Genomic DNA, 8,853 nt, shown 5'->3' with positions numbered 1-8,853 from the left:
CTTATGTTAGTGCTCGATGAAACTAGACACTAAAATCATATTTTCATATTTTTGAAAATTTTCCAAAATCCGTAGGTTAACCCCTTTAAAAATAATGAGTTTTAAGTAAATGCTATATATACTTAAGTTTATACTCTTCACTTTTGTTTAAAAAATTCAAACCACATTCGACACCTGAATTAATGTATTCTAAACTATCTTTCATGGTATATAGGAATCATTCTAATTTTTTAATATTTATTTTACTAAAAATCATATACTGCCTATTTAGTGGAATTACCATTTTAAAATTTTCATTATCTAGAGAAACAGAGACAACAGAGCTTCTAAACTCTTTGACCATCATCTTATGTTAATGCTCGATGAAACTATACACTAAAATCAGATTCTCATATTTTTGAATTTTTTTCTAAATCTGTGGTTAACCCCTTCTAAAATAATGAGTTTTCGGTAAAGGCTCTACATACTGAAGTTTATACTCTTAACTTTTGTTTAAAAATTTCAAACCAAATTCGACATCTGAATTAATTTATTCTAAACTATCTTTCATGGTATATAGGAATCATTCTAATTTTTAATATTTATTTTACGAAATTTTTATATACTGCCTATATTAGTGGAATTACCATTATAAAATCTTCATTACCTAGAGAAACAGAGACAACAGAGGTTTTAAACTCTTTGACCATCATCATATGTTAGTGCTCGATGAAACTATACAATGAAATAAGATTTTCATATTTTTGAATTTTTTTCCAAAATCCCTTCTAAATTAATGAGTTTTCGGTAATTTCTATATATGCTGAAGTTTTTACTCTTCACTTTTGTTTAAAAATTTCAAACCACATTCGACATCTAAATTAATGTATTGTAAACTATCTGTCATGGTATATGTGAATCATTCTAATTTTTTAATTTTTATTTTACTAAAATTTCATAAACTGCCTATATTAGTGGAATTACCATTATAAAATCTTCATTATCAAGAGAAACGGAGACAACAGAGGTTCGAAACTCTTTGACCATCATCTTATGTTATTGCTCGATGAAACTATACACTAAAATCAGATTTTCATATTTTTGAAATTTTTCCAAAATCCGTGGGTTAACCCCATCTAAAATAATGAGTTTTCGGTAAAAGGTCTACATACTGAAGTTTATACTCTTCACTTTTGTTTAAAAATTTCAAACCACATTCGACATCTGAATTAATGTATTCTAAGCAATTTTTCATGGTATATAGGAATCATTCTAATTTTTAATATTTATTTTACGAAAATTTTATATATTGCCTATATTAGTGGAATTTCCATTATAAAATCTTCATTATCTAGAGAAACAGAGACAATAGAGGTTCTAAACTCTTTGACCATCATCATTTGTTAGTGCTCGATGAAACTATACAATGAAAAATTATTTTCATATTTTTGAAATTTTTCCAAAATTCCTTCTAAATTAATGAGTTTTCGGTAAATCTATTTATATAAAGTAGAGTTCTCTCTCCAGGGCTCTCCACGTCAGATGCCAGCTCATTAATTCGAGCTCCCGCAGCGCGCCACGTGTCCAAGAACATAGTACTCTGCGTTTCATTAATCTGTGATACCAATTGATTCGGGCTTTATCTAATTTTGGGGCCTTCTGTTACGTTTAATTTCCAGCCCACATACGAACAAAGCTCTTCCTCTCAACCTACATTCCATCGTGTTCAATCATTCTAGGGTTTCTCACAGCCTTGGTCCTCGGCCGTCTTGGATACAGATTTTGTTTAAGTCGGCCCGACGATTCAGTTCGCTGTGGATCCAATACGTCTTTTGGCTTTCTTTCCGTCCAACAAAACTACTACACTAATGGATCCATTGCATTAATTATGTTATTAACTCCTTCAGCCACGATCTTTATATCAATATATCGTCATCTTCTGAAAGGCGGTGTGTCCAGGGGTACAAAAACATATGCTTTCCTCCTCTAAAATTTGAGAGTTTCTCTGAGATTCTAAATTTTCAGTGTTGTTCTTTAGAATCGTTACCGTTTATGACCGGAGCATTCAGAGCTAGATACGGCGGCATTGGGCCTTTACAGGACGCAGCAGGGCTTGAATTGCTTCATCTTGAAGGCGGCAAGGAGTTTTGGCAACTAATGAAGCTAACTTCCAAAAACGCCAGTGGTTTCACGTCGTTGCTTGAGCTTCCGCTGACACAAGCAGTGGAGCTTCTCCATTTCAATGATTCGTCATCGTCTGTTCAAGCCGGAATCAGTTTACATATCTCCACCGCGGCTTCACTCTTACGGGGCATTGACTTTTCCTTTTAACTCAGCCTCTTGGAGGGCATAGCTCGCTCCTCGGTGATTGCTCATAAGCTAGGTACCTTATACTCCAATTCTAATCTGGATAAAGTCAAAACCGAGCCTGGTGAGACAGATTCATCTCAGCCTTTGGTTTCTGATCAAGAGAAAATAACTCGACAAGAAGGTGAGACACAATTTATGTTTTGTTAACATTTGATCATGCCAGTGATTGATGAATCCTTGACACGTATCCCTAACAATATTTATAGGTTAAAACCTCAAGTAAGAAGAAGAACAAAAGCTCTGGAGAGAACGAGAAGCTTTCATATGTTCATGTTAGAGCTCACCGTGGTAAAGGAACAAGTAACTATAGCTTAGCATAACGAGTAACTTAGCATCTCACAGATTTTCACAACTCTTTTCTTTTCTTTTTTATCTTAATCAGTTGGTTAATCCCTAATTCATTACTAATATACAGATTATAGGCAAAACGGGAGAAGATTAATACCCCGACTGAAGCTGCCCCAGGATGTGATAAGGTTTGTCTTTATTATTTCTGTGTCCGGGGGAAGTATCGTCGCAGGAAAAATTCTGGGTTAAGATCACCTTTAATACTTTTCTCTGAGATTTAACAACTTATTACTTCTCTCAATTATTGCCTTCAATGTTGGAACCCCACTACGCCCTCATTAATTTTACTCACAAACCTCCTCCGTTATTTCCATTTCCTTATCCTATAAATTGGGATGCAGTGGACACCTAATCTCATACCCTCTCCACTTCTAAGCTTTCTTTGCTTTCTTTTTCATACAAACTCGGGTGACAATAATGTCTAATTCCGATTTCATGCTTTCTGAGTTGAAGAGCAGTCGTTGTACTGGTCGTTGTATGCAGACAGTTGTTACGGGTCTACGTCGTTTTTCGGATGCAAGGAATGTGAAAAAGGAGTGCAGCACGAGCTTCCGAATTCAACCATATCCATTCGATTCACCAAGCTAACCAACTTCTTAGAGGTCAAGGAGACCATTACTCAAATCCCGACTGAGCTGTTTAGGTTCTGCAGATTCAACAAATTCATGGTGCTGCTAACGCAAACACTAAGTTACGAGGTCTATGCTGTTTTAAATAATTTCTTGCTTATCCCATATGCAGATTCTCATTTTTGTCATTTTCAGAACTGAGTTATATGTTCTCTAATGTAGTGGTAGCAGAAAGAAATGGGAGTATATGTAGATATTGTGTATTTTGTAGCTCGCTTAGGAAACAAGTGATATTTTGTAGCTTTTCTAATTAATAATTATGAGACTCAAACTTTTGTAATCATCTTTTTGGAAGTTTGTTACGTATGAAACTTTTCCATCGGCTCAGACTCGCTAGAGCTTTGTTTACCATTTCTATATTAACATTATTTTTCTTTACTCTTACGTCAAAAATCTCTCACTTTGTTTATAGTGAGGGTGATGCAATCATATATGGCTTCGGGTTTCCATTTTGGTGGAGTCTTTCTTTGGTAAATTGTAATATCACCTTGATTTAAAACTCATCTCTGTTTTCTAAGTGATTGTACAGGATCCTCATTCTCTGTTGTAACTTGAATGATGAATCTTAATAATTAATCAACTCTCGATAACCACAAAATGGAAACACCAAGTTGTTGACAAAGTTTTTGATTTTCAGATTAAACGGAAAAAAATAAAAAGAATGACAAAGTTGGTTGTTTACATGGCATCCAAAAATACCACTGAAATTCATACCTAAAACTGAAAACGAACCTTGAAATTTCGTTGTTTATATGACCCATCAATAAGAAAATATTTTAAATAATTTCCAAACCTATTGGGATAACTCCTTAATGTTTTGGTTTATATGTTTGCAAGCCATAACAATACAAGTCTTCTCCTCACTCAAGTTACAAAATGGGAATTATAAAACCGAAGTAGTAGCACATTAAGCAAGATATTGCTAAAGTTAGAAGAAGTTTATTACTATCATTAGTATAACTAGAAAACAATGCTCAATAAGCTTTTATAGTCAACATTGGTTTTACACAAGAAATTGTCGGTTTAAAATTGATTTTTAGGCTAGATTTATTAGAAAACCAGAAATTCAACCTTATTACTAATGAACCAGTGATTGGAAGTTGGATATCCTTACATCAAACATGTCAAATCAAATGGAATGATAAAATAACAAAATAACCATATATTTCTAAATAAATATTGTTATCTCATAAATGCATCTTACCGCTGATAATCCATATCTTCTTATATTTTTTATAAGAATCAAATTTTATATAAAACAAAATAAATCAAGTAAATAACATAATTAAAGAAACTAATTGATGGTAAGTGTTGATATGTCAAAAACTAGATTTTATGTCATGTTTAAATCTTATAAGAGATTATATTCCAATATATTTGGTTGTAAATATTTTTCTAACCTATATAGATAAATTTTAAGAAACTAAAATGACTAAAAATGAATTTTTTTACAATAATATTTGGCTAATAAAAAACTATACAGAAATATGCAAAATAAACAAAAAGTTTACGCTAGGAATAGACTTCAAATCTCTGCAAATCATATAAAAAATTTAGTATTTTTGGTAATGAAAATACAAATATTACCAATCTATAACAATGGACCTTCCAAATCTCGAGAACAAAAATATCTTGGTAGCTGATCTTGAACATAGAAATAATTATGAATTTCTTCTTCCAGAATCTGAAATCCCATGCTTAAAAGTTAAAGACCAAGCAAGAAATGATCTAGAGCTCATATTTGTTCATAATAAACAATAGAGTTTATTTTACCAAAATTGAGTATCACCCAACAATAAATTTAAGAAACGAGACCGATGATCACCAGGAACAACATTCCCAATCCAGGAACACTATTTCCAGCCCCAATTGGATAGCTAATGTTTTGATTGCCAATTTCTCACCGAAATTGAGATTTTTTTTTTAGAAAATTATGCAAAAAGATCTCACGGCTTGCGAAAATCTCAAAAAGAGTCATATATATTAATTGTTAGATTCAAATTATTTAACTGAGAATAACATAATAACTCAATCATGGTGAGACCATATAAGTAAAAATTCAAAATAAAAGTTACTTACAAACAAACAAACTAACCAACAACTTAAATTAATAAAATAGTATATATCATACATTTCTTGCAAATGTAAATCAAAAACACAAATCACAAAATCATATAAAAATAATAATCTAAATCACAAGTAAAGTATATTCCGCCCGTAGGGCGGGCCGATCCTAGTTCTATATATACTGAAGTTTATACTCTTCACTTTTGTTTAAAAATTTCAAACCACATTGGGCCTCTGAATTAATGTATTCTAAACTATCTTTCATGATATATATGAATCATTCTAATTTTTTAATATTTATCTTATTAAAATTTCATATACTGCCTATATTAGTGAAATAAGATTTTCATATTTTTGAAATTTTTCCAAAATCCGTTGGTTAACCCCTTATAAAATGATGAGTTTTCGGTAAATGCTCTGCATACTGAAGTTTATACTCTTCACTTTTGTTTAAAAATTTCAAACCACATTCGACATCTGAATTAATGTATTCTAAACTATCTTTCAAGGTATATAGGAATCATTCTAATTTTTAATATTAACTTTACTAAAATTTCATATACTGCCTATATTAGTGGAATTACCACATAAAATCTTTATTATCTAGAGAAACGGAGACAGCATAGGTTCCAAACTCTTTGACCATCATCTTATGTTAGTGATCGATGAAACTATACACTAAAATTAGATTTTCATATTTTTGAAAATTTTCCAAAATCCATGGGTTAACCCCTTCTAAAATAATGAGTTTTCAGTAAATGCTCTATATACTGAAGTTTATACTCTTCACTTTTGTTTAAAATTTTCAAACCACATTCGACATCTGAATTAATGTATTCTAAACTATCTTTCATGGTATATAAGAATCATTCTAATTTTTTAATATGTATTTTACTAAAATTTCATATACTGCATATATTAGTGGAATTACCTTATAAAATCTTCATTAACTAGAGAAACGGAGAAAACAGAGGTTCTAAACTCTTTGACCATCATCTTATGTTAGTGCTCGATGAACTATACAATAAATTCAGATTTTCATATTTTGAAATTTTTCCAAAATCCGTGGGTTAACCCCTTCTAAAATAATGAGTTTTCGGTAAATGCTTTACATACTTATGTTTATACTCTTCGCTTTTGTTTAAAAATTTAAAACCACATTCGACATCTCAATTAATATATTCTAAACTATCTGTCATGGTATATAGGAATCATTCTAATTTTTTAATATTATTTTACTAAAATTTCATATACTGCCTATATTAATGGAATTACCATTATAAAATCTTCATTATCTAGAGAAACGGAGACAGCAGAGGTTCTAAGCTCTTTGACCATCATCTTATGTTAGTGCTCGATGAAACTATACAATGAAATAAGATTTTCATATTTTTGAAATTTTTCCAAAATCCGTGGGTTAACCCCTTCTTAAATAATGAGTTTTCGGTAAATGCTCTACATACTGAAGTTTATACTCTTCACTTTTGTTTAAAAATTTTAAACCACATTCGACATCTGAATTAATGTATTCTTAACTATCTTTCATGGTATATAGGAATCATTCTAATATTTTAATATTTATTTTACTAAAATTTCATATATTGCCTATATTAGTGTAATTACCATTATAAAATCTTCATTATCTAGAGAAACAGAGACATCAGAGGTACTAACTGTTTGACCATCATCTTATGTTAGTGCTCGATGAAACTATACACTAAAATTAGATTTTCATATTTTTGAAATTTTCCAAAATCCGTGGGTTAACCCCTTCAAAAATAATTATTTTTCGGTAAATGCTCTATATACTTAAGTTTATACTCTTCGCTTTTTCAAACCACATTCGACATCTGAATTAATGTATTCTAAACTATCTGTCATGGTATATAGGAATCATTCTAAGTTTTTTAATATTTATTTTATTGAAATATAACAAATTGCCTATATTAGTGGAATTACAGTTATAAAATCTTCATTATCTAGAGAAACGGACATAGCAGAGGTTCTAAACTCTTTTACCATCATCTTATGTTAGTGTTCGATGAAACTATACACTAAAATCAGATTTTCATATTTTTGAAATTTTTCCAAAATCCGTGGGCTAACACCCCTTCAAAAATAATTAGTTTTCGGTAAATGCTCTATATACTGAAGTTTATACTCTTCACTTTTGTTCAAAAATTTCAAACCACATTCGACATCTGAATTAATGTATTCTAAACTATCTTTCATGGTATATAAGAATCATTCTATTTTTTAATATGTATTTTACTAAAATTTCGTATACTGCCTATATCAGTGGAATTACCATTTTAAAATCTTCATTATCAAGAGAAACGGAGACAACAGAGGTTCTAAACTCTTTGACCATCATCTTATGTTAGTGCTCGATGAAACTATACACTAAAGTCAGATTTTCATATTTTGAAATTTTTCCAAAATCTGTGGGTTTACCCCCTTGTAAATAATGAATTTTCGGTAAATGCTCTATATACTGAAGTTTATACTCTTCACTTTTAGTTAAAATTTCAAACCACATTCGACATCTGAATTAATGTATTATTAACTATCTTTCATGGTATATGGGAATCATTCTAGTTTTTTAATATTTATTTTACTAAATTTCATATATTGCATATATTAGTGGAATTACCATTATAAAATCTTCATTATCTAGAGAAACGGAGACAGCAGAGGTTTTAACTGCTTGACCATCATCTTATGTTAGTGCTCAATGAAACTATACACTAAAATTAGATTTTCATATTTTTGAAAAAATTTCCAAAATCATTGGGCCCTTCAAAAATAATTAATTTTCGGTAAATGCTCTATATACTAAAGTTTATACTCTTCACTTTTGTTTAAAATTTTCAAACCACATTCGACATCTGAATTAATGTATTCTAAACTATCTGTCATGGTATATAGGAATCATTCAAACTTTTTAATATTTATTTTTACTAAAATTTCATATACTGCTTATATTAGTGGAATTACCATTATAAAAATCTTCATTATCTAGAGAAACGGATACAACAGAGGTTTTAAACTCATTGACCATCATCTTATGTTAGTGCTCGATGAAACTATACACTAAAATAATATTTTCATATTTTTGATATTTTTCAAATATGTGGGTTAACTGCATCTGAAATAATGAGTTTTCGGTAAATGCTATATATATATTGAAGTTTATACTCTTCACTTTTGTTTAAAACTTTCAAACCACATTGGACATCTGAATTAATGTATTCAAAATTATCTTTCATGGTATATAGGAATCATTCTAATTTTTAATGTTTATTTTACTAAAATTTCTATAATGCCTATATTAGTGGACTTAAGATTATAAAATCTTTATTATCTAGAGAAACGGAGACAACAGAGGTTCTAAACTCTTTGATCATCATCTTATTTTAGTGCTCGATGAAACTATACACTAAAATCATATTTTCATATT

The 8,853-nt window shown here is 30.1% G+C and overlaps 1 pseudogene; it reads left to right on the top strand.

Moving 5' to 3' along the window:
* Nucleotides 1-1,566: 1,566 nt before the first annotated feature.
* On the top strand, nucleotides 1,567-3,653 carry LOC108810921 (transcription factor bHLH60-like; annotated as a pseudogene).
* The last annotated feature ends 5,200 nt before the right edge of the window (nucleotides 3,654-8,853 follow it).

This window comes from Raphanus sativus, chromosome 5, assembly GCF_000801105.2.
Source record: "Raphanus sativus cultivar WK10039 chromosome 5, ASM80110v3, whole genome shotgun sequence".
NCBI classification, from domain to species: Eukaryota; Viridiplantae; Streptophyta; class Magnoliopsida; order Brassicales; family Brassicaceae; genus Raphanus; species Raphanus sativus.
Note: the sequence above shows the minus strand (reverse complement) of the source record. Positions and strands in the feature narration are given on the sequence as shown.